We start from the raw sequence: 25287 nt of genomic DNA, 5'->3' as shown, positions 1-25287 counted from the left end.
AACAAATAATGGCGTATCGCTTCTGGTGAACTGGCCAGAGTAAGCTTGTAGATGCGACTGTGGTAAAACGAGGAGCAAGTGGCAGGAGTAACTATGACTCTCTTAAGGTAGCCAAATGCCTCGTCAACAGGCGAATTCCAACGGCAAACTCGAGGAGCTCCCGGCAGGAGTACTGTGAAAGTCTTAAGGACAACAAATAATGGCGTATCGCTTCTGGTGAACTACCCAGAGTAAGCTTGTAGATGCGACTGTGGTAAAACGAGGAGCAAGTGGCAGGAGTAACTATGACTCTCTTAAGGTAGCCAAATGCCTCGTCAACAGGCGAATTCCAACGGCAAACTCGAGGAGCTCCCAGCAGGAGTACTGTGAAAGTCATAAGGTCAACAAATAATGGCGTATCGCTTCTGGTGAACTAGCCAGAGTAAGCTTGTAGATGTGACTGTGGTAAAATGGGGAGCAAGTGGCAGGAGTAACTATGACTCCCTTAAGGTTGCCAAATGACTCGTCAACAGGCGAATTCCAACGGCAAACTCGAGGAGCTCCCGGAAGGAGTACTGTGAAAGTCTTAAGATCAACAAATAATGGCGTATCGCTTCTGGTGAACTAGCCAGAGTAAGCTTGTAGATGCGACTGTGGTAAAACGAGGAGCAAGTGGCAGGAGTAACTATGACTCTCTTAAGGTAGCCAAATGCCTCGTCAACAGGCGAATTCCAACGGCAAACTCGAGGAGCTCCCAGCAGGAGTACTGTGAAAGTCTTAAGGTCAACAAATAATGGCGTATCGCTTCTGGTGAACTAGCCAGAGTAAGCTTGTAGATGTGACTGTGGTAAAATGGGGAGCAAGTGGCAGGAGTAACTATGACTCTCTTAAGGTAGCCAAATGCCTCGTCAACAGGCGAATTCCAACGGCAAACTCGAGGAGCTCCCGGCAGGAGTACTGTGAAAGTCTTAAGGACAACAAATAATGGCGTATCGCTTCTGGTGAACTGGCCAGAGTAAGCTTGTAGATGCGACTGTGGTAAAACGAGGAGCAAGTGGCAGGAGTAACTATGACTCTCTTAAGGTAGCCAAATGCCTCGTCAACAGGCGAATTCCATCGGCAAACTCGAGGAGCTCCCGGAAGGAGTACTGGGAAAGCCTTAAGGTCAACAAATAATGGCGTATCGCTTCTGGTGAACTAGCCAGAGTAAGCTTGTAGATGTGACTGTGGTAAAATGGGGAGCAAGTGGCAGGAGTAACTATGACTCTCTTAGGGTTGCCAAATGACTCGTCAAAAGGCGAATTACATCGGCAAACCCGAGGAGCTCCCGGAAGGAGTACTGGTGAAAGTCTTAAGGTCAACAAATAATGGCGTATCGCTCTGGTGAACTGGCCAGAGTAAGCTTGTAGATGCGACTGTGGTAAAACGAGGAGCAAGTGGCAGGAGTAACTATGACTCTCTTAAGGTAGCCAAATGCCTCGTCAACAGGCGAATTCCAACGGCAAACTCGAGGAGCTCCCGGCAGGAGTACTGTGAAAGTCTTAAGGTCAACAAATAATGGCGTATCGCTTCTGGTGAACTAGCCAGAGTAAGCTTGTAGATGTGACTGTGTGAAACGGGGTGCAACTGGCAGGAGTAACTATGACTCTCTTAAGGTAGCCAAATGACTCGTCAAAAGGCGAATTACATCGGCAAACCCGAGGAGCTCCCGGAAGGAGTACTGTGAAAGTCTTAAGATCAACAAATAATGGCGTATCGCTTCTGGTGAACTAGCCAGAGTAAGCTTGTAGATGCGACTGTGGTAAAACGAGGAGCAAGTGGCAGGAGTAACTATGACTCTCTTAAGGTAGCCAAATGCCTCGTCAACAGGCGAATTCCCACGGCAAACTCGAGGAGCTCCCGGAAGGAGTACTGTGAAAGTCTTAAGATCAACAAATAATGGCGTATCGCTTCTGGTGAACTAGCCAGAGTAAGCTTGTAGATGCGACTGTGGTAAAACGAGGAGCAAGTGGCAGGAGTAACTATGACTCTCTTAAGGTAGCCAAATGCCTCGTCAACAGGCGAATTCCAACGGCAAACTCGAGGAGCTCCCGGCAGGAGTACTGTGAAAGTCTTAAGATCAACAAATAATGGCGTATCGCTTCTGGTGAACTAGCCAGAGTAAGCTTGTAGATGCGACTGTGGTAAAACGAGGAGCAAGTGGCAGGAGTAACTATGACTCTCTTAAGGTAGCCAAATGCCTCGTCAACAGGCGAATTCCAACGGCAAACTCGAGGAGCTCCCAGCAGGAGTACTGTGAAAGTCTTAAGGTCAACAAATAATGGCGTATCGCTTCTGGTGAACTTGCCAGAGTAAGCTTGTAGATGTGACTGTGGTAAAATGGGGAGCAAGTGGCAGGAGTAACTTTGACTCATTTAAGGTTGCTAAATGACTCGTCAACAGGCGAATTCCAACGGCAAACTCGAGGAGCTCCCGGAAGGAGTACTGTGAAAGTCTTAAGATCAACAAATAATGGCGTATCGCTTCTGGTGAACTACCCAGAGTAAGCTTGTAGATGTGACTGTGGTAAAACGAGGAGCAAGTGGCAGGAGTAACTATGACTCTCTTAAGGTAGCCAAATGCCTCGTCAACAGGCGAATTCCAACGGCAAACTCGAGGAGCTCCCGGCAGGAGTACTGTGAAAGTCTTAAGGACAACAAATAATGGCGTATCGCTTCTGGTGAACTGGCCAGAGTAAGCTTGTAGATGCGACTGTGGTAAAACGAGGAGCAAGTGGCAGGAGTAACTATGACTCTCTTAAGGTAGCCAAATGCCTCGTCAACAGGCGAATTCCAACGGCAAACTCGAGGAGCTCCCAGCAGGAGTACTGTGAAAGTCATAAGGTCAACAAATAATGGCGTATCGCTTCTGGTAAACTAGCCAGAGTAAGCTTGTAGATGTGACTGTGGTAAAATGGGGAGCAAGTGGCAGGAGTAACTATGACTCCCTTAAGGTTGCCAAATGACTCGTCAACAGGCGAATTCCAACGGCAAACTCGAGGAGCTCCCGGAAGGAGTACTGTGAAAGTCTTAAGATCAACAAATAATGGCGTATCGCTTCTGGTGAACTAGCCACAGTAAGCTTGTAGATGCGACTGTGGTAAAACGAGGAGCAAGTGGCAGGAGTAACTATGACTCTCTTAAGGTAGCCAAATGCCTCGTCAACAGGCGAATTCCAACGGCAAACTCGAGGAGCTCCCAGCAGGAGTACTGTGAAAGTCTTAAGGTCAACAAATAATGGCGTATCGCTTCTGGTGAACTAGCCAGAGTAAGCTTGTAGATGTGACTGTGGTAAAATGGGGAGCAAGTGGCAGGAGTAACTATGACTCTCTTAAGGTAGCCAAATGCCTCGTCAACAGGCGAATTCCAACGGCAAACTCGAGGAGCTCCCGGCAGGAGTACTGTGAAAGTCTTAAGGACAACAAATAATGGCGTATCGCTTCTGGTGAACTGGCCAGAGTAAGCTTGTAGATGCGACTGTGGTAAAACGAGGAGCAAGTGGCAGGAGTAACTATGACTCTCTTAAGGTAGCCAAATGCCTCGTCAACAGGCGAATTCCATCGGCAAACTCGAGGAGCTCCCGGAAGGAGTACTGGGAAAGCCTTAAGGTCAACAAATAATGGCGTATCGCTTCTGGTGAACTAGCCAGAGTAAGCTTGTAGATGTGACTGTGGTAAAATGGGGAGCAAGTGGCAGGAGTAACTATGACTCTCTTAGGGTTGCCAAATGACTCGTCAAAAGGCGAATTACATCGGCAAACCCGAGGAGCTCCCGGAAGGAGTACTGTGAAAGTCTTAAGGTCAACAAATAATGGCGTATCGCTCTGGTGAACTGGCCAGAGTAAGCTTGTAGATGCGACTGTGGTAAAACGAGGAGCAAGTGGCAGGAGTAACTATGACTCTCTTAAGGTAGCCAAATGCCTCGTCAACAGGCGAATTCGAACGGCAAACTCGAGGAGCTCCCGGCAGGAGTACTGTGAAAGTCTTAAGGTCAACAAATAATGGCGTATCGCTTCTGGTGAACTAGCCAGAGTAAGCTTGTAGATGTGACTGTGTGAAACGGGGTGCAACTGGCAGGAGTAACTATGACTCTCTTAAGGTAGCCAAATGACTCGTCAAAAGGCGAATTACATCGGCAAACCCGAGGAGCTCCCGGAAGGAGTACTGTGAAAGTCTTAAGATCAACAAATAATGGCGTATCGCTTCTGGTGAACTAGCCAGAGTAAGCTTGTAGATGCGACTGTGGTAAAACGAGGAGCAAGTGGCAGGAGTAACTATGACTCTCTTAAGGTAGCCAAATGCCTCGTCAACAGGCGAATTCCAACGGCAAACTCGAGGAGCTCCCGGAAGGAGTACTGTGAAAGTCTTAAGATCAACAAATAATGGCGTATCGCTTCTGGTGAACTAGCCAGAGTAAGCTTGTAGATGCGACTGTGGTAAAAAGAGGAGCAAGTGGCAGGAGTAACTATGACTCTCTTAAGGTAGCCAAATGCCTCGTCAACAGGCGAATTCCAACGGCAAACTCGAGGAGCTCCCGGCAGGAGTACTGTGAAAGTCTTAAGATCAACAAATAATGGCGTATCGCTTCTGGTGAACTAGCCAGAGTAAGCTTGTAGATGCGACTGTGGCAAAACGAGGAGCAAGTGGCAGGAGTAACTATGACTCTCTTAAGGTAGCCAAATGCCTCGTCAACAGGCGAATTCCAACGGCAAACTCGAGGAGCTCCCGGCAGGAGTACTGTGAAAGTCTTAAGGTCAACAAATAATGGCGTATCGCTTCTGGTGAACTAGCCAGAGTAAGCTTGTAGATGTGACTGTGGTAAAATGGGGAGCAAGTGGCAGGAGTAACTATGACTCATTTAAGGTTGCCAAATGACTCGTCAACAGGCGAATTCCAACGGCAAACTCGAGGAGCTCCCGGAAGGAGTACTGTGAAAGTCTTAAGATCAACAAATAATGGCGTATCGCTTCTGGTGAACTACCCAGAGTAAGCTTGTAGATGCGACTGTGGTAAAACGAGGAGCAAGTGGCAGGAGTAACTATGACTCTCTTAAGGTAGCCAAATGCCTCGTCAACAGGCGAATTCCAACGGCAAACTCGAGGAGCTCCCAGCAGGAGTACTGTGAAAGTCTTAAGGTCAACAAATAATGGCGTATCGCTTCTGGTGAACTAGCCAGAGTAAGCTTGTAGATGTGACTGTGGTAAAATGGGGAGCAAGTGGCAGGAGTAACTATGACTCTCTTAAGGTAGCCAAATGCCTCGTCAACAGGAGAATTCCAACGGCAAACTCGAGGAGCTCCCGGCAGGAGTACTGTGAAAGTCTTAAGGACAACAAATAATGGCGTATCGCTTCTGGTGAACTAGCCAGAGTAAGCTTGTAGATGTGACTGTGGTAAAATGGGGAGCAAGTGGCAGGAGTAACTATGACTCCCTTAAGGTTGCCAAATGACTCGTCAACAGGCGAATTCCAACGGCAAACTCGAGGAGCTCCCGGAAGGAGTACTGTGAAAGTCTTAAGATCAACAAATAATGGCGTATCGCTTCTGGTGAACTAGCCACAGTAAGCTTGTAGATGCGACTGTGGTAAAACGAGGAGCAAGTGGCAGGAGTAACTATGACTCTCTTAAGGTAGCCAAATGCCTCGTCAACAGGCGAATTCCAACGGCAAACTCGAGGAGCTCCCAGCAGGAGTACTGTGAAAGTCTTAAGGTCAACAAATAATGGCGTATCGCTTCTGGTGAACTAGCCAGAGTAAGCTTGTAGATGTGACTGTGGTAAAATGGGGAGCAAGTGGCAGGAGTAACTATGACTCTCTTAAGGTAGCCAAATGCCTCGTCAACAGGCGAATTCCAACGGCAAACTCGAGGAGCTCCCGGCAGGAGTACTGTGAAAGTCTTAAGGACAACAAATAATGGCGTATCGCTTCTGGTGAACTGGCCAGAGTAAGCTTGTAGATGCGACTGTGGTAAAACGAGGAGCAAGTGGCAGGAGTAACTATGACTCTCTTAAGGTAGCCAAATGCCTCGTCAACAGGCGAATTCCATCGGCAAACTCGAGGAGCTCCCGGAAGGAGTACTGGGAAAGCCTTAAGGTCAACAAATAATGGCGTATCGCTTCTGGTGAACTAGCCAGAGTAAGCTTGTAGATGTGACTGTGGTAAAATGGGGAGCAAGTGGCAGGAGTAACTATGACTCTCTTAGGGTTGCCAAATGACTCGTCAAAAGGCGAATTACATCGGCAAACCCGAGGAGCTCCCGGAAGGAGTACTGTGAAAGTCTTAAGGTCAACAAATAATGGCGTATCGCTCTGGTGAACTGGCCAGAGTAAGCTTGTAGATGCGACTGTGGTAAAACGAGGAGCAAGTGGCAGGAGTAACTATGACTCTCTTAAGGTAGCCAAATGCCTCGTCAACAGGCGAATTCGAACGGCAAACTCGAGGAGCTCCCGGCAGGAGTACTGTGAAAGTCTTAAGGTCAACAAATAATGGCGTATCGCTTCTGGTGAACTAGCCAGAGTAAGCTTGTAGATGTGACTGTGTGAAACGGGGTGCAACTGGCAGGAGTAACTATGACTCTCTTAAGGTAGCCAAATGACTCGTCAAAAGGCGAATTACATCGGCAAACCCGAGGAGCTCCCGGAAGGAGTACTGTGAAAGTCTTAAGATCAACAAATAATGGCGTATCGCTTCTGGTGAACTAGCCAGAGTAAGCTTGTAGATGCGACTGTGGTAAAACGAGGAGCAAGTGGCAGGAGTAACTATGACTCTCTTAAGGTAGCCAAATGCCTCGTCAACAGGCGAATTCCAACGGCAAACTCGAGGAGCTCCCGGAAGGAGTACTGTGAAAGTCTTAAGATCAACAAATAATGGCGTATCGCTTCTGGTGAACTAGCCAGAGTAAGCTTGTAGATGCGACTGTGGTAAAACGAGGAGCAAGTGGCAGGAGTAACTATGACTCTCTTAAGGTAGCCAAATGCCTCGTCAACAGGCGAATTCCAACGGCAAACTCGAGGAGCTCCCGGCAGGAGTACTGTGAAAGTCTTAAGATCAACAAATAATGGCGTATCGCTTCTGGTGAACTAGCCAGAGTAAGCTTGTAGATGCGACTGTGGTAAAACGAGGAGCAAGTGGCAGGAGTAACTATGACTCTCTTAAGGTAGCCAAATGCCTCGTCAACAGGCGAATTCCAACGGCAAACTCGAGGAGCTCCCGGCAGGAGTACTGTGAAAGTCTTAAGGTCAACAAATAATGGCGTATCGCTTCTGGTGAACTAGCCTGAGTAAGCTTGTAGATGTGACTGTGGTAAAATGGGGAGCAAGTGGCAGGAGTAACTATGACTCATTTAAGGTTGCCAAATGACTCGTCAACAGGCGAATTCCAACGGCAAACTCGAGGAGCTCCCGGAAGGAGTACTGTGAAAGTCTTAAGATCAACAAATAATGGCGTATCGCTTCTGGTGAACTACCCAGAGTAAGCTTGTAGATGCGACTGTGGTAAAACGAGGAGCAAGTGGCAGGAGTAACTATGACTCTCTTAAGGTAGCCAAATGCCTCGTCAACAGGCGAATTCCAACGGCAAACTCGAGGAGCTCCCAGCAGGAGTACTGTGAAAGTCTTAAGGTCAACAAATAATGGCGTATCGCTTCTGGTGAACTAGCCAGAGTAAGCTTGTAGATGTGACTGTGGTAAAATGGGGAGCAAGTGGCAGGAGTAACTATGACTCTCTTAAGGTAGCCAAATGCCTCGTCAACAGGAGAATTCCAACGGCAAACTCGAGGAGCTCCCGGCAGGAGTACTGTGAAAGTCTTAAGGACAACAAATAATGGCGTATCGCTTCTGGTGAACTAGCCAGAGTAAGCTTGTAGATGCGACTGTGGTAAAACGAGGAGCAAGTGGCAGGAGTAACTATGACTCTCTTAAGGTAGCCAAATGCCTCGTCAACAGGCGAATTCCAACGGCAAACTCGAGGAGCTCCCAGCAGGAGTACTGTGAAAGTCTTAAGGTCAACAAATAATGGCGTATCGCTTCTGGTGAACTAGCCAGAGTAAGCTTGTAGATGTGACTGTGGTAAAATGGGGAGCAAGTGGCAGGAGTAACTATGACTCTCTTAAGGTAGCCAAATGCCTCGTCAACAGGCGAATTCCAACGGCAAACTCGAGGAGCTCCCGGCAGGAGTACTGTGAAAGTCTTAAGGACAACAAATAATGGCGTATCGCTTCTGGTGAACTGGCCAGAGTAAGCTTGTAGATGCGACTGTGGTAAAACGAGGAGCAAGTGGCAGGAGTAACTATGACTCTCTTAAGGTAGCTAAATGCCTCGTCAACAGAAGAATTCCATCGGCAAACTCGAGGAGCTCCCGGAAGGAGTACTGTGAAAGTCTTAAGATCAACAAATAATGGCGTATCGCTTCTGGTGAACTAGCCAGAGTAAGCTTGTAGATGCGACTGTGGTAAAACGAGGAGCAAGTGGCAGGAGTAACTATGACTCTCTTAAGGTAGCCAAATGCCTCGTCAACAGGCGAATTCCAACGGCAAACTCGAGGAGCTCCCGGCAGGAGTACTGTGAAAGTCTTAAGGTCAACAAATAATGGCGTATCGCTTCTGGTGAACTAGCCAGAGTAAGCTTGTAGATGTGACTGTGGTAAAATGGGGAGCAAGTGGCAGGAGTAACTATGACTCATTTAAGGTTGCCAAATGACTCGTCAACAGGCGAATTCCAACGGCAAACTCGAGGAGCTCCCGGAAGGAGTACTGTGAAAGTCTTAAGATCAACAAATAATGGCGTATCGCTTCTGGTGAACTACCCAGAGTAAGCTTGTAGATGCGACTGTGGTAAAACGAGGAGCAAGTGGCAGGAGTAACTATGACTCTCTTAAGGTAGCCAAATGCCTCGTCAACAGGCGAATTCCAACGGCAAACTCGAGGAGCTCCCAGCAGGAGTACTGTGAAAGTCTTAAGGTCAACAAATAATGGCGTATCGCTTCTGGTGAACTAGCCAGAGTAAGCTTGTAGATGTGACTGTGGTAAAATGGGGAGCAAGTGGCAGGAGTAACTATGACTCTCTTAAGGTAGCCAAATGCCTCGTCAACAGGAGAATTCCAACGGCAAACTCGAGGAGCTCCCGGCAGGAGTACTGTGAAAGTCTTAAGGACAACAAATAATGGCGTATCGCTTCTGGTGAACTAGCCAGAGTAAGCTTGTAGATGCGACTGTGGTAAAACGAGGAGCAAGTGGCAGGAGTAACTATGACTCTCTTAAGGTAGCCAAATGCCTCGTCAACAGGCGAATTCCATCGGCAAACTCGAGGAGCTCCCGGAAGGAGTACTGGGAAAGCCTTAAGGTCAACAAATAATGGCGTATCGCTTCTGGTGAACTAGCCAGAGTAAGCTTGTAGATGTGACTGTGGTAAAATGGGGAGCAAGTGGCAGGAGTAACTATGACTCTCTTAGGGTTGCCAAATGACTCGTCAAAAGGCGAATTACATCGGCAAACCCGAGGAGCTCCCGGAAGGAGTACTGTGAAAGTCTTAAGGTCAACAAATAATGGCGTATCGCTCTGGTGAACTGGCCAGAGTAAGCTTGTAGATGCGACTGTGGTAAAACGAGGAGCAAGTGGCAGGAGTAACTATGACTCTCTTAAGGTAGCCAAATGCCTCGTCAACAGGCGAATTCGAACGGCAAACTCGAGGAGCTCCCGGCAGGAGTACTGTGAAAGTCTTAAGGTCAACAAATAATGGCGTATCGCTTCTGGTGAACTAGCCAGAGTAAGCTTGTAGATGTGACTGTGTGAAACGGGGTGCAACTGGCAGGAGTAACTATGACTCTCTTAAGGTAGCCAAATGACTCGTCAAAAGGCGAATTACATCGGCAAACCCGAGGAGCTCCCGGAAGGAGTACTGTGAAAGTCTTAAGATCAACAAATAATGGCGTATCGCTTCTGGTGAACTAGCCAGAGTAAGCTTGTAGATGCGACTGTGGTAAAACGAGGAGCAAGTGGCAGGAGTAACTATGACTCTCTTAAGGTAGCCAAATGCCTCGTCAACAGGCGAATTCCAACGGCAAACTCGAGGAGCTCCCGGAAGGAGTACTGTGAAAGTCTTAAGATCAACAAATAATGGCGTATCGCTTCTGGTGAACTAGCCAGAGTAAGCTTGTAGATGCGACTGTGGTAAAACGAGGAGCAAGTGGCAGGAGTAACTATGACTCTCTTAAGGTAGCCAAATGCCTCGTCAACAGGCGAATTCCAACGGCAAACTCGAGGAGCTCCCGGAAGGAGTACTGTGAAAGTCTTAAGATCAACAAATAATGGCGTATCGCTTCTGGTGAACTAGCCAGAGTAAGCTTGTAGATGCGACTGTGGTAAAACGAGGAGCAAGTGGCAGGAGTAACTATGACTCTCTTAAGGTAGCCAAATGCCTCGTCAACAGGCGAATTCCAACGGCAAACTCGAGGAGCTCCCGGCAGGAGTACTGTGAAAGTCTTAAGGTCAACAAATAATGGCGTATCGCTTCTGGTGAACTAGCCAGAGTAAGCTTGTAGATGTGACTGTGGTAAAATGGGGAGCAAGTGGCAGGAGTAACTATGACTCATTTAAGGTTGCCAAATGACTCGTCAACAGGCGAATTCCAACGGCAAACTCGAGGAGCTCCCGGAAGGAGTACTGTGAAAGTCTTAAGATCAACAAATAATGGCGTATCGCTTCTGGTGAACTACCCAGAGTAAGCTTGTAGATGCGACTGTGGTAAAACGAGGAGCAAGTGGCAGGAGTAACTATGACTCTCTTAAGGTAGCCAAATGCCTCGTCAACAGGCGAATTCCAACGGCAAACTCGAGGAGCTCCCGGCAGGAGTACTGTGAAAGTCTTAAGGTCAACAAATAATGGCGTATCGCTTCTGGTGAACTAGCCAGAGTAAGCTTGTAGATGTGACTGTGGTAAAATGGGGAGCAAGTGGCAGGAGTAACTATGACTCATTTAAGGTTGCCAAATGACTCGTCAACAGGCGAATTCCAACGGCAAACTCGAGGAGCTCCCGGAAGGAGTACTGTGAAAGTCTTAAGATCAACAAATAATGGCGTATCGCTTCTGGTGAACTACCCAGAGTAAGCTTGTAGATGCGACTGTGGTAAAACGAGGAGCAAGTGGCAGGAGTAACTATGACTCTCTTAAGGTAGCCAAATGCCTCGTCAACAGGCGAATTCCAACGGCAAACTCGAGGAGCTCCCAGCAGGAGTACTGTGAAAGTCTTAAGGTCAACAAATAATGGCGTATCGCTTCTGGTGAACTAGCCAGAGTAAGCTTGTAGATGTGACTGTGGTAAAATGGGGAGCAAGTGGCAGGAGTAACTATGACTCTCTTAAGGTAGCCAAATGCCTCGTCAACAGGAGAATTCCAACGGCAAACTCGAGGAGCTCCCGGCAGGAGTACTGTGAAAGTCTTAAGGACAACAAATAATGGCGTATCGCTTCTGGTGAACTAGCCAGAGTAAGCTTGTAGATGCGACTGTGGTAAAACGAGGAGCAAGTGGCAGGAGTAACTATGACTCTCTTAAGGTAGCCAAATGCCTCGTCAACAGGCGAATTCCATCGGCAAACTCGAGGAGCTCCCGGAAGGAGTACTGGGAAAGCCTTAAGGTCAACAAATAATGGCGTATCGCTTCTGGTGAACTAGCCAGAGTAAGCTTGTAGATGTGACTGTGGTAAAATGGGGAGCAAGTGGCAGGAGTAACTATGACTCTCTTAGGGTTGCCAAATGACTCGTCAAAAGGCGAATTACATCGGCAAACCCGAGGAGCTCCCGGAAGGAGTACTGTGAAAGTCTTAAGGTCAACAAATAATGGCGTATCGCTCTGGTGAACTGGCCAGAGTAAGCTTGTAGATGCGACTGTGGTAAAACGAGGAGCAAGTGGCAGGAGTAACTATGACTCTCTTAAGGTAGCCAAATGCCTCGTCAACAGGCGAATTCGAACGGCAAACTCGAGGAGCTCCCGGCAGGAGTACTGTGAAAGTCTTAAGGTCAACAAATAATGGCGTATCGCTTCTGGTGAACTAGCCAGAGTAAGCTTGTACATGTGACTGTGTGAAACGGGGTGCAACTGGCAGGAGTAACTATGACTCTCTTAAGGTAGCCAAATGACTCGTCAAAAGGCGAATTACATCGGCAAACCCGAGGAGCTCCCGGAAGGAGTACTGTGAAAGTCTTAAGATCAACAAATAATGGCGTATCGCTTCTGGTGAACTAGCCAGAGTAAGCTTGTAGATGCGACTGTGGTAAAACGAGGAGCAAGTGGCAGGAGTAACTATGACTCTCTTAAGGTAGCCAAATGCCTCGTCAACAGGCGAATTCCAACGGCAAACTCGAGGAGCTCCCGGAAGGAGTACTGTGAAAGTCTTAAGATCAACAAATAATGGCGTATCGCTTCTGGTGAACTAGCCAGAGTAAGCTTGTAGATGCGACTGTGGTAAAACGAGGAGCAAGTGGCAGGAGTAACTATGACTCTCTTAAGGTAGCCAAATGCCTCGTCAACAGGCGAATTCCAACGGCAAACTCGAGGAGCTCCCGGCAGGAGTACTGTGAAAGTCTTAAGGACAACAAATAATGGCGTATCGCTTCTGGTGAACTAGCCAGAGTAAGCTTGTAGATGCGACTGTGGTAAAACGAGGAGCAAGTGGCAGGAGTAACTATGACTCTCTTAAGGTAGCCAAATGCCTCGTCAACAGGCGAATTCCAACGGCAAACTCGAGGAGCTCCCGGCAGGAGTACTGTGAAAGTCTTAAGGTCAACAAATAATGGCGTATCGCTTCTGGTGAACTAGCCAGAGTAAGCTTGTAGATGTGACTGTGGTAAAATGGGGAGCAAGTGGCAGGAGTAACTATGACTCATTTAAGGTTGCCAAATGAGTCGTCAACAGGCGAATTCCAACGGCAAACTCGAGGAGCTCCCGGAAGGAGTACTGTGAAAGTCTTAAGATCAACAAATAATGGCGTATCGCTTCTGGTGAACTACCCAGAGTAAGCTTGTAGATGCGACTGTGGTAAAACGAGGAGCAAGTGGCAGGAGTAACTATGACTCTCTTAAGGTAGCCAAATGCCTCGTCAACAGGCGAATTCCAACGGCAAACTCGAGGAGCTCCCAGCAGGAGTACTGTGAAAGTCTTAAGGTCAACAAATAATGGCGTATCGCTTCTGGTGAACTAGCCAGAGTAAGCTTGTAGATGTGACTGTGGTAAAATGGGGAGCAAGTGGCAGGAGTAACTATGACTCTCTTAAGGTAGCCAAATGCCTCGTCAACAGGAGAATTCCAACGGCAAACTCGAGGAGCTCCCGGCAGGAGTACTGTGAAAGTCTTAAGGACAACAAATAATGGCGTATCGCTTCTGGTGAACTAGCCAGAGTAAGCTTGTAGATGCGACTGTGGTAAAACGAGGAGCAAGTGGCAGGAGTAACTATGACTCTCTTAAGGTAGCCAAATGCCTCGTCAACAGGCGAATTCCAACGGCAAACTCGAGGAGCTCCCAGCAGGAGTACTGTGAAAGTCTTAAGGTCAACAAATAATGGCGTATCGCTTCTGGTGAACTAGCCAGAGTAAGCTTGTAGATGTGACTGTGGTAAAATGGGGAGCAAGTGGCAGGAGTAACTATGACTCTCTTAAGGTAGCCAAATGCCTCGTCAACAGGCGAATTCCAACGGCAAACTCGAGGAGCTCCCGGCAGGAGTACTGTGAAAGTCTTAAGGACAACAAATAATGGCGTATCGCTTCTGGTGAACTGGCCAGAGTAAGCTTGTAGATGCGACTGTGGTAAAACGAGGAGCAAGTGGCAGGAGTAACTATGACTCTCTTAAGGTAGCTAAATGCCTCGTCAACAGAAGAATTCCATCGGCAAACTCGAGGAGCTCCCGGAAGGAGTACTGGGAAAGCCTTAAGGTCAACAAATAATGGCGTATCGCTTCTGGTGAACTAGCCAGAGTAAGCTTGTAGATGTGACTGTGGTAAAATGGGGAGCAAGTGGCAGGAGTAACTATGACTCTCTTAGGGTTGCCAAATGACTCGTCAAAAGGCGAATTACATCGGCAAACCCGAGGAGCTCCCGGAAGGAGTACTGTGAAAGTCGTAAGGTCAACAAATAATGGCGTATCGCTCTGGTGAACTGGCCAGAGTAAGCTTGTAGATGCGACTGTGGTAAAACGAGGAGCAAGTGGCAGGAGTAACTATGACTCCCTTAAGGTAGCCAAATGCCTCGTCAACAGGCAAATTCGAACGGCAAACTCGAGGAGCTCCCGGCAGGAGTACTGTGAAAGTCTTAAGGTCAACAAATAATGGCGTATCGCTTCTGGTGAACTGGCCAGAGTAAGCTTGTAGATGCGACTGTGGTAAAACGAGGAGCAAGTGGCAGGAGTAACTATGACTCTCTTAAGGTAGCCAAATGCCTCGTCAACAGGCGAATTCCAACGGCAAACTCGAGGAGCTCCCGGAAGGAGTACTGTGAAAGCCTTAAGGTCAACAAATAATGGCGTATCGCTCCTGGTGAACTGGCCAGAGTAAGCTTGTAGATGTGACTGTGTGAAACGGGGTGCAACTGGCAGGAGTAACTATGGCTCTCTTAAGGTAGCCAAATGACTCGTCAAAAGGCGAATTACATCGGCAAACCCGAGGAGCTCCCGGAAGGAGTACTGTGAAAGTCTTAAGATCAACAAATAATGGCGTATCGCTTCTGGTGAACTAGCCAGAGTAAGCTTGTAGATGCGACTGTGGTAAAACGAGGAGCAAGTGGGAGGAGTAACTATGACTCTCTTAAGGTAGCCAAATGCCTCGTCAACAGGCGAATTCCAACGGCAAACTCGAGGAGCTCCCGGAAGGAGTACTGTGAAAGTCTTAAGATCAACAAATAATGGCGTATCGCTTCTGGTGAACTAGCCAGAGTAAGCTTGTAGATGCGACTGTGGTAAAACGAGGAGCAAGTGGCAGGAGTAACTATGACTCTCTTAAGGTAGCCAAATGCTCGTCAACAGGCGAATTCCAACGGCAAACTCGAGGAGCTCCCGGCAGGAGTACTGTGAAAGTCTTAAGATCAACAAATAATGGCGTATCGCTTCTGGTGAACTAGCCAGAGTAAGCTTGTAGATGCGACTGTGGTAAAACGAGGAGCAAGTGGCAGGAGTAACTATGACTCTCTTAAGGTAGCCAAATGCCTCGTCAACAGGCGAATTCCAACGGCAAACTCGAGGAGCTCCCGGCAGGAGTACTGTGAAAGTCTTAAGGTCAACAAATAATGGCGTATCGCTTCTGGTGAACTAGCCAGAGTAAGCTTGTAGATGTGACTGTGGTAAAATGGGGAGCAAGTGGCAGGAGTAACTATGACTCTCTTAAGGTAGCCAAATGCCTCGTCAACAGGCGAATTCCAACGGCAAACTCGAGGAGCTCCCGGCAGGAGTACTGTGAAAGTCTTAAGGACAACAAATAATGGCGTATCGCTTCTGGTGAACTGGCCAGAGTAAGCTTGTAGATGCGACTGTGGTAAAACGAGGAGCAAGTGGCAGGAGTAACTATGACTCTCTTAAGGTAGCCAAATGCCTCGTCAACAGGCGAATTCCATCGGCAAACTCGAGGAGCTCCCGGAAGGAGTACTGGGAAAGCCTTAAGGTCAACAAATAATGGCGTATCGCTTCTGGTGAACTAGCCAGAGTAAGCTTGTAGATGTGACTGTGGTAAAATGGGGAGCAAGTGGCAGGAGTAACTATGACTCTCTTAGGGTTGCCAAATGACTCGTCAAAAGGCGAATTACATCGGCAAACCCGAGGAGCTCCCGGAAGGAGTACTGTGAAAGTCTTAAGGTCAACAAATAATGGCGTATCGCTCTGGTGAACTGGCCAGAGTAAGCTTGTAGATGCGACTGTGGTAAAACGAGGAGCAAGTGGCAGGAGTAACTATGACTCTCTTAAGGTAGCCAAATGCCTCGTCAACAGGCGAATTCGAACGGCAAACTCGAGGAGCTCCCGGCAGGAGTACTGTGAAAGTCTTAAGGTCAACAAATAATGGCGTATCGCTTCTGGTGAACTAGCCAGAGTAAGCTTGTAGATGTGACTGTGTGAAACGGGGTGCAACTGGCAGGAGTAACTATGACTCTCTTAAGGTAGCCAAATGACTCGTCAAAAGGCGAATTACATCGGCAAACCCGAGGAGCTCCCGGAAGGAGTACTGTGAAAGTCTTAAGATCAACAAATAATGGCGTATCGCTTCTGGTGAACTAGCCAGAGTAAGCTTGTAGATGCGACTGTGGTAAAACGAGGAGCAAGTGGCAGGAGTAACTATGACTCTCTTAAGGTAGCCAAATGCCTCGTCAACAGGCGAATTCCAACGGCAAACTCGAGGAGCTCCCGGAAGGAGTACTGTGAAAGTCTTAAGATCAACAAATAATGGCGTATCGCTTCTGGTGAACTAGCCAGAGTAAGCTTGTAGATGCGACTGTGGTAAAACGAGGAGCAAGTGGCAGGAGTAACTATGACTCTCTTAAGGTAGCCAAATGCCTCGTCAACAGGCGAATTCCAACGGCAAACTCGAGGAGCTCCCGGCAGGAGTACTGTGAAAGTCTTAAGATCAACAAATAATGGCGTATCGCTTCTGGTGAACTAGCCAGAGTAAGCTTGTAGATGCGACTGTGGTAAAACGAGGAGCAAGTGGCAGGAGTAACTATGACTCTCTTAAGGTAGCCAAATGCCTCGTCAACAGGCGAATTCCAACGGCAAACTCGAGGAGCTCCCAGCAGGAGTACTGTGAAAGTCTTAAGGTCAACAAATAATGGCGTATCGCTCTGGTGAACTAGCCAGAGTAAGCTTGTAGATGTGACTGTGGTAAAATGGGGAGCAAGTGGCAGGAGTAACTATGACTCTCTTAAGGTAGCCAAATGCCTCGTCAACAGGAGAATTCCAACGGCAAACTCGAGGAGCTCCCGGCAGGAGTACTGTGAAAGTCTTAAGGACAACAAATAATGGCGTATCGCTTCTGGTGAACTAGCCAGAGTAAGCTTGTAGATGCGACTGTGGTAAAACGAGGAGCAAGTGGCAGGAGTAACTATGACTCTCTTAAGGTAGCCAAATGCCTCGTCAACAGGCGAATTCCAACGGCAAACTCGAGGAGCTCCCGGCAGGAGTACTGTGAAAGTCTTAAGGACAACAAATAATGGCGTATCGCTTCTGGTGAACTGGCCAGAGTAAGCTTGTAGATGCGACTGTGGTAAAACGAGGAGCAAGTGGCAGGAGTAACTATGACTCTCTTAAGGTAGCCAAATGCCTCGTCAACAGGCGAATTCCATCGGCAAACTCGAGGAGCTCCCGGAAGGAGTACTGGGAAAGCCTTAAGGTCAACAAATAATGGCGTATCGCTTCTGGTGAACTAGCCAGAGTAAGCTTGTAGATGTGACTGTGGTAAAATGGGGAGCAAGTGGCAGGAGTAACTATGACTCTCTTAGGGTTGCCAAATGACTCGTCAAAAGGCGAATTACATCGGCAAACCCGAGGAGCTCCCGGAAGGAGTACTGTGAAAGTCTTAAGGTCAACAAATAATGGCGTATCGCTCTGGTGAACTGGCCAGAGTAAGCTTGTAGATGCGACTGTGGTAAAACGAGGAGCAAGTGGCAGGAGTAACTATGACTCCCTTAAGGTAGCCAAATGCCTCGTCAACAGGCGAATTCCAACGGCAAACTCGAGGAGCTCCCGGCAGGAGTACTGTGAAAGTCTTAAGGTCAACAAATAATGGCGTATCGCTTCTGGTGAACTGGCCAGAGTAAGCTTGTAGATGCGACTGTGGTAAAACGAGGAGCAAGTGGCAGGAGTAACTATGACTCTCTTAAGGTAGCCAAATGCCTCGTCAACAGGCGAATTCCAACGGCAAACTCGAGGAGCTCCCGGAAGGAGTACTGTGAAAGCCTTAAGGTCAACAAATAATGGCGTATCGCTCCTGGTGAACTGGCCAGAGTAAGCTTGTAGATGTGACTGTGTGAAACGGGGTGCAACTGGCAGGAGTAACTATGACTCTCTTAAGGTAGCCAAATGACTCGTCAAAAGGCGAATTACATCGGCAAACCCGAGGAGCTCCCGGAAGGAGTACTGTGAAAGTCTTAAGATCAACAAATAATGGCGTATCGCTTCTGGTGAACTAGCCAGAGTAAGCTTGTAGATGCGACTGTGGTAAAACGAGGAGCAAGTGGCAGGAGTAACTATGACTCTCTTAAGGTAGCCAAATGCCTCGTCAACAGGCGAATTCCAACGGCAAACTCGAGGAGCTCCCGGAAGGAGTACTGTGAAAGTCTTAAGATCAACAAATAATGGCGTATCGCTTCTGGTGAACTAGCCAGAGTAAGCTTGTAGATGCGACTGTGGTAAAACGAGGAGCAAGTGGCAGGAGTAACTATGACTCTCTTAAGGTAGCCAAATGCCTCGTCAACAGGCGAATTCCAACGGCAAACTCGAGGAGCTCCCGGCAGGAGTACTGTGAAAGTCTTAAGATCAACAAATAATGGCGTATCGCTTCTGGTGAACTAGCCAGAGTAAGCTTGTAGATGCGACTGTGGTAAAACGAGGAGCAAGTGGCAGGAGTAACTATGACTCTCTTAAGCTGGCCAAATGCCTCGTCAACAGGCGAATTCCAACGGCAAACTCGAGGAGCTCCCGGCAGGAGTACTGTGAAAGTCTTAAGGTCAACAAATAATGGCGTATCGCTTCTGGTGAACTAGCCAGAGTAAGCTTGTAGATGTGACTGTGGTAAAATGGGGAGCAAGTGGCAGGAGTAACTATGACTCATTTAAGGTTGCCAAATGACTCGTCAACAGGCGAATTCCAACGGCAAACTCGAGGAGCTCCCGGAAGGAGTACTGTGAAAGTCTTAAGGTCAACAAATAATGGCGTATCGCTCTGGTGAACTGGCCAGAGTAAGCTTGTAGATGCGACTGTGGTAAAACGAGGAGCAAGTGGCAGGAGTAACTATGACTCCCTTAAGGTAGCCAAATGCCTCGTCAACAGGCGAATTCGAACGGCAAACTCGAGGAGCTCCCGGCAGGAGTACTGTGAAAGCCTTAAGGTCAACAAATAATGGCGTATCGCTTCTGGTGAACTGGCCAGAGTAAGCTTGTAGATGCGACTGTGGTAAAACGAGGAGCAAGTGGCAGGAGTAACTATGACTCTCTTAAGGTAGCCAAATGCCTCGTCAACAGGCGAATTCCAACGGCAAACTCGAGGAGCTCCCGGAAGGAGTACTGTGAAAGCCTTAAGGTCAACAAATAATGGCGTATCGCTCCTGGTGAACTGGCCAGAGTAAGCTTGTAGATGTGACTGTGTGAAACGGGGTGCAACTGGCAGGAGTAACTATGACTCTCTTAAGGTAGCCAAATGACTCGTCAAAAGGCGAATTACATCGGCAAACCCGAGGAGCTCCCGGAAGGAGTACTGTGAAAGTCTTAAGATCAACAAATAATGGCGTATCGCTTCTGGTGAACTAGCCAGAGTAAGCTTGTAGATGCGACTGTGGTAAAACGAGGAGCAAGTGGCAGGAGTAACTATGACTCTCTTAAGGTAGCCAAATGCCTCGTCAAAAGGCGAATTCCAACGGCAAACTCGAGGAGCTCCCGGCAGGAGTACTGTGAAAGTCTTAAGGTCAACAAATAATGGCGTATCGCTTCTGGTGAACTAGCCAGAGTAAGCTTGTAGATGTGACTGTGGTAAAATGGGGAGCAAGTGGCAGGAGTAACTATGACTCATTTAAGGTTGCCAAATGACTCGTCAACAGGCGAATACCAACGGCAAACTCGAGGAGCTCCCGGAAGGAGTACTGTGAAAGTCTTAAGATCAACAAATAATGGCGTATCGCTTCTGGTGAACTACCCAGAGTAAGCTTGTAGATGCGACTGTGGTAAAACGAGGAGCAAGTGGCAGGAGTAACTATGACTCTCTTAAGGTAGCCAAATGCCTCGTCAACAGGCGAATTCCAACGGCAAACTCGAGGAGCTCCCAGCAGGAGTACTGTGAAAGTCTTAAGGTCAACAAATAATGGCGTATCGCTTCTGGTGAACTAGCCAGAGTAAGCTTGTAGATGTGACTGTGGTAAAATGGGGAGCAAGTGGCAGGAGTAACTATGACTCTCTTAAGGTAGCCAAATGCCTCGTCAACAGGAGAATTCCAACGGCAAACTCGAGGAGCTCCCGGCAGGAGTACTGTGAAAGTCTTAAGGACAACAAATAATGGCGTATCGCTTCTGGTGAACTAGCCAGAGTAAGCTTGTAGATGCGACTGTGGTAAAACGAGGAGCAAGTGGCAGGAGTAACTATGACTCTCTTAAGGTAGCCAAATGCCTCGTCAACAGGCGAATTCCAACGGCAAACTCGAGGAGCTCCCAGCAGGAGTACTGTGAAAGTCTTAAGATCAACAAATAATGGCGTATCGCTTCTGGTGAACTAGCCAGAGTAAGCTTGTAGATGCGACTGTGGTAAAACGAGGAGCAAGTGGCAGGAGTAACTATGACTCTCTTAAGGTAGCCAAATGCCTCGTCAACAGGCGAATTCCAACGGCAAACTCGAGGAGCTCCCGGCAGGAGTACTGTGAAAGTCTTAAGGTCAACAAATAATGGCGTATCGCTTCTGGTGAACTAGCCAGAGTAAGCTTGTAGATGTGACTGTGGTAAAATGGGGAGCAAGTGGCAGGAGTAACTATGACTCATTTAAGGTTGCCAAATGCCTCGTCAACAGGCGAATTCCAACGGCAAACTCGAGGAGCTCCCGGAAGGAGTACTGTGAAAGTCTTAAGGTCAACAAATAATGGCGTATCGCTCTGGTGAACTGGCCAGAGTAAGCTTGTAGATGCGACTGTGGTAAAACTAGGAGCAAGTGGCAGGAGTAACTATGACTCCCTTAAGGTAGCCAAATGCCTCGTCAACAGGCGAATTCGAACGGCAAACTCGAGGAGCTCCCGGCAGGAGTACTGTGAAAGTCTTAAGGTCAACAAATAATGGCGTATCGCTTCTGGTGAACTGGCCAGAGTAAGCTTGTAGATGCGACTGTGGTAAAACGAGGAGCAAGTGGCAGGAGTAACTATGACTCTCTTAAGGTAGCCAAATGCCTCGTCAACAGGCGAATTCCAACGGCAAACTCGAGGAGCTCCCGGAAGGAGTACTGTGAAAGCCTTAAGGTCAACAAATAATGGCGTATCGCTCCTGGTGAACTGGCCAGAGTAAGCTTGTAGATGTGACTGTGTGAAACGGGGTGCAACTGGCAGGAGTAACTATGACTCTCTTAAGGTAGCCAAATGACTCGTCAAAAGGCGAATTACATCGGCAAACCCGAGGAGCTCCCGGAAGGAGTACTGTGAAAGTCTTAAGATCAACAAATAATGGCGTATCGCTTCTGGTGAACTAGCCAGAGTAAGCTTGTAGATGCGACTGTGGTAAAACGAGGAGCAAGTGGCAGGAGTAACTATGACTCTCTTAAGGTAGCCAAATGCCTCGTCAACAGGCGAATTCCAACGGCAAACTCGAGGAGCTCCCGGCAGGAGTACTGTGAAAGTCTTAAGGTCAACAAATAATGGCGTATCGCTTCTGGTGAACTAGCCAGAGTAAGCTTGTAGATGTGACTGTGGTAAAATGGGGAGCAAGTGGCAGGAGTAACTATGACTCATTTAAGGTTGCCAAATGACTCGTCAACAGGCGAATTCCAACGGCAAACTCGAGGAGCTCCCGGAAGGAGTACTGTGAAAGTCTTAAGATCAACAAATAATGGCGTATCGCTTCTGGTGAACTACCCAGAGTAAGCTTGTAGATGCGACTGTGGTAAAACGAGGAGCAAGTGGCAGGAGTAACTATGACTCTCTTAAGGTAGCCAAATGCCTCGTCAACAGGCGAATTCCAACGGCAAACTCGAGGAGCTCCCAGCAGGAGTACTGTGAAAGTCTTAAGGTCAACAAATAATGGCGTATCGCTTCTGGTGAACTAGCCAGAGTAAGCTTGTAGATGTGACTGTGGTAAAATGGGGAGCAAGTGGCAGGAGTAACTATGACTCTCTTAAGGTAGCCAAATGCCTCGTCAACAGGAGAATTCCAACGGCAAACTCGAGGAGCTCCCGGCAGGAGTACTGTGAAAGTCTTAAGGACAACAAATAATGGCGTATCGCTTCTGGTGAACTAGCCAGAGTAAGCTTGTAGATGCGACTGTGGTAAAACGAGGAGCAAGTGGCAGGAGTAACTATGACTCTCTTAAGGTAGCCAAATGCCTCGTCAACAGGCGAATTCCAACGGCAAACTCGAGGAGCTCCCAGCAGGAGTACTGTGAAAGTCTTAAGGTCAACAAATAATGGCGTATCGCTTCTGGTGAACTAGCCAGAGTAAGCTTGTAGATGTGACTGTGGTAAAATGGGGAGCAAGTGGCAGGAGTAACTATGACTCTCTTAAGGTAGCCAAATGCCTCGTCAACAGGCGAATTCCAACGGCAAACTCGAGGAGCTCCCGGCAGGAGTACTGTGAAAGTCTTAAGGACAACAAATAATGGCGTATCGCTTCTGGTGAACTGGCCAGAGTAAGCTTGTAGATGCGACTGTGGTAAAACGAGGAGCAAGTGGCAGGAGTAACTATGACTCTCTTAAGGTAGCTAAATGCCTCGTCAACAGAAGAATTCCATCGGCAAACTCGAGGAGCTCCCGGAAGGAGTACTGGGAAAGCCTTAAGGTCAACAAATAATGGCGTATCGCTTCTGGTGAACTAGCCAGAGTAAGCTTGTAGATGTGACTGTGGTAAAATGGGGAGCAAGTGGCAGGAGTAACTATGACTCTCTTAGGGTTGCCAAATGACTCGTCAAAAGGCGAATTACATCGGCAAACCCGAGGAGCTCCCGGAAGGAGTACTGTGAAAGTCTTAAGGTCAACAAATAATGGCGTATCGCTCTGGTGAACTGGCCAGAGTAAGCTTGTAGATGCGACTGTGGTAAAACGAGGAGCAAGTGGCAGGAGTAACTATGACTCCCTTAAGGTAGCCAAATGCCTCGTCAACAGGCAAATTCGAACGGCAAACTCGAGGAGCTCCCGGCAGGAGTACTGTGAAAGTCTTAAGGTCAACAAATAATGGCGTATCGCTTCTGGTGAACTGGCCAGAGTAAGCTTGTAGATGCGACTGTGGTAAAACGAGGAGCAAGTGGCTGGAGTAACTATGACTCTCTTAAGGTAGCCAAATGCCTCGTCAACAGGCGAATTCCAACGGCAAACTCGAGGAGCTCCCGGAAGGAGTACTGTGAAAGCCTTAAGGTCAACAAATAATGGCGTATCGCTCCTGGTGAACTGGCCAGAGTAAGCTTGTAGATGTGACTGTGTGAAACGGGGTGCAACTGGCAGGAGTAACTATGACTCTCTTAAGGTAGCCAAATGACTCGTCAAAAGGCGAATTACATCGGCAAACCCGAGGAGCTCCCGGAAGGAGTACTGTGAAAGTCTTAAGATCAACAAATAATGGCGTATCGCTTCTGGTGAACTAGCCAGAGTAAGCTTGTAGATGCGACTGTGGTAAAACGAGGAGCAAGTGGCAGGAGTAACTATGACTCTCTTAAGGTAGCCAAATGCCTCGTCAACAGGCGAATTCCAACGGCAAACTCGAGGAGCTCCCGGAAGGAGTACTGTGAAAGTCTTAAGATCAACAAATAATGGCGTATCGCTTCTGGTGAACTAGCCAGAGTAAGCTTGTAGATGCGACTGTGGTAAAACGAGGAGCAAGTGGCAGGAGTAACTATGACTCTCTTAAGGTAGCCAAATGCCTCGTCAACAGGCGAATTCCAACGGCAAACTCGAGGAGCTCCCGGCAGGAGTACTGTGAAAGTCTTAAGATCAACAAATAATGGCGTATCGCTTCTGGTGAACTAGCCAGAGTAAGCTTGTAGATGCGACTGTGGTAAAACGAGGAGCAAGTGGCAGGAGTAACTATGACTCTCTTAAGGTAGCCAAATGCCTCGTCAACAGGCGAATTCCAACGGCAAACTCGAGGAGCTCCCGGCAGGAGTACTGTGAAAGTCTTAAGGTCAACAAATAATGGCGTATCGATTCTGGTGAACTAGCCAGAGTAAGCTTGTAGATGTGACTGTGGTAAAATGGGGAGCAAGTGGCAGGAGTAACTATGACTCTCTTAAGGTAGCCAAATGCCTCGTCAACAGGCGAATTCCAACGGCAAACTCGAGGAGCTCCCGGCAGGAGTACTGTGAAAGTCTTAAGGACAACAAATAATGGCGTATCGCTTCTGGTGAACTAGCCAGAGTAAGCTTGTAGATGTGACTGTGGTAAAATGGGGAGCAAGTGGCAGGAGTAACTATGACTCTCTTAGGGTTGCCAAATGACTCGTCAAAAGGCGAATTACATCGGCAAACCCGAGGAGCTCCCGGAAAGAGTACTGTGAAAGTCTTAAGGTCAACAAATAATGGCGTATCGCTCTGGTGAACTGGCCAGAGTAAGCTTGTAGATGCGACTGTGGTAAAACGAGGAGCAAGTGGCAGGAGTAACTATGACTCTCTTAAGGTAGCCAAATGCCTCGTCAACAGGCGAATTCGAACGGCAAACTCGAGGAGCTCCCGGCAGGAGTACTGTGAAAGTCTTAAGGTCAACAAATAATGGCGTATCGCTTCTGGTGAACTAGCCAGAGTAAGCTTGTAGATGTGACTGTGTGAAACGGGGTGCAACTGGCAGGAGTAACTATGACTCTCTTAAGGTAGCCAAATGACTCGTCAAAAGGCGAATTACATCGGCAAACCCGAGGAGCTCCCGGAAGGAGTACTGTGAAAGTCTTAAGATCAACAAATAATGGCGTATCGCTTCTGGTGAACTAGCCAGAGTAAGCTTGTAGATGCGACTGTGGTAAAACGAGGAGCAAGTGGCAGGAGTAACTATGACTCTCTTAAGGTAGCCAAATGCCTCGTCAACAGGCGAATTCCAACGGCAAACTCGAGGAGCTCCCGGAAGGAGTACTGTGAAAGTCTTAAGATCAACAAATAATGGCGTATCGCTTCTGGTGAACTAGCCAGAGTAAGCTTGTAGATGCGACTGTGGTAAAACGAGGAGCAAGTGGCAGGAGTAACTATGACTCTCTTAAGGTAGCCAAATGCCTCGTCAACAGGCGAATTCCAACGGCAAACTCGAGGAGCTCCCGGCAGGAGTACTGTGAAAGTCTTAAGATCAACAAATAATGGCGTATCGCTTCTGGTGAACTAGCCAGAGTAAGCTTGTAGATGCGACTGTGGTAAAACGAGGAGCAAGTGGCAGGAGTAACTATGACTC

This window comes from Schistocerca nitens, chromosome 6 (genome assembly GCF_023898315.1).
Source record: "Schistocerca nitens isolate TAMUIC-IGC-003100 chromosome 6, iqSchNite1.1, whole genome shotgun sequence".
Classification (NCBI taxonomy): Eukaryota; Metazoa; Arthropoda; class Insecta; order Orthoptera; family Acrididae; genus Schistocerca; species Schistocerca nitens.
This window is presented reverse-complemented; position numbering follows the sequence as displayed.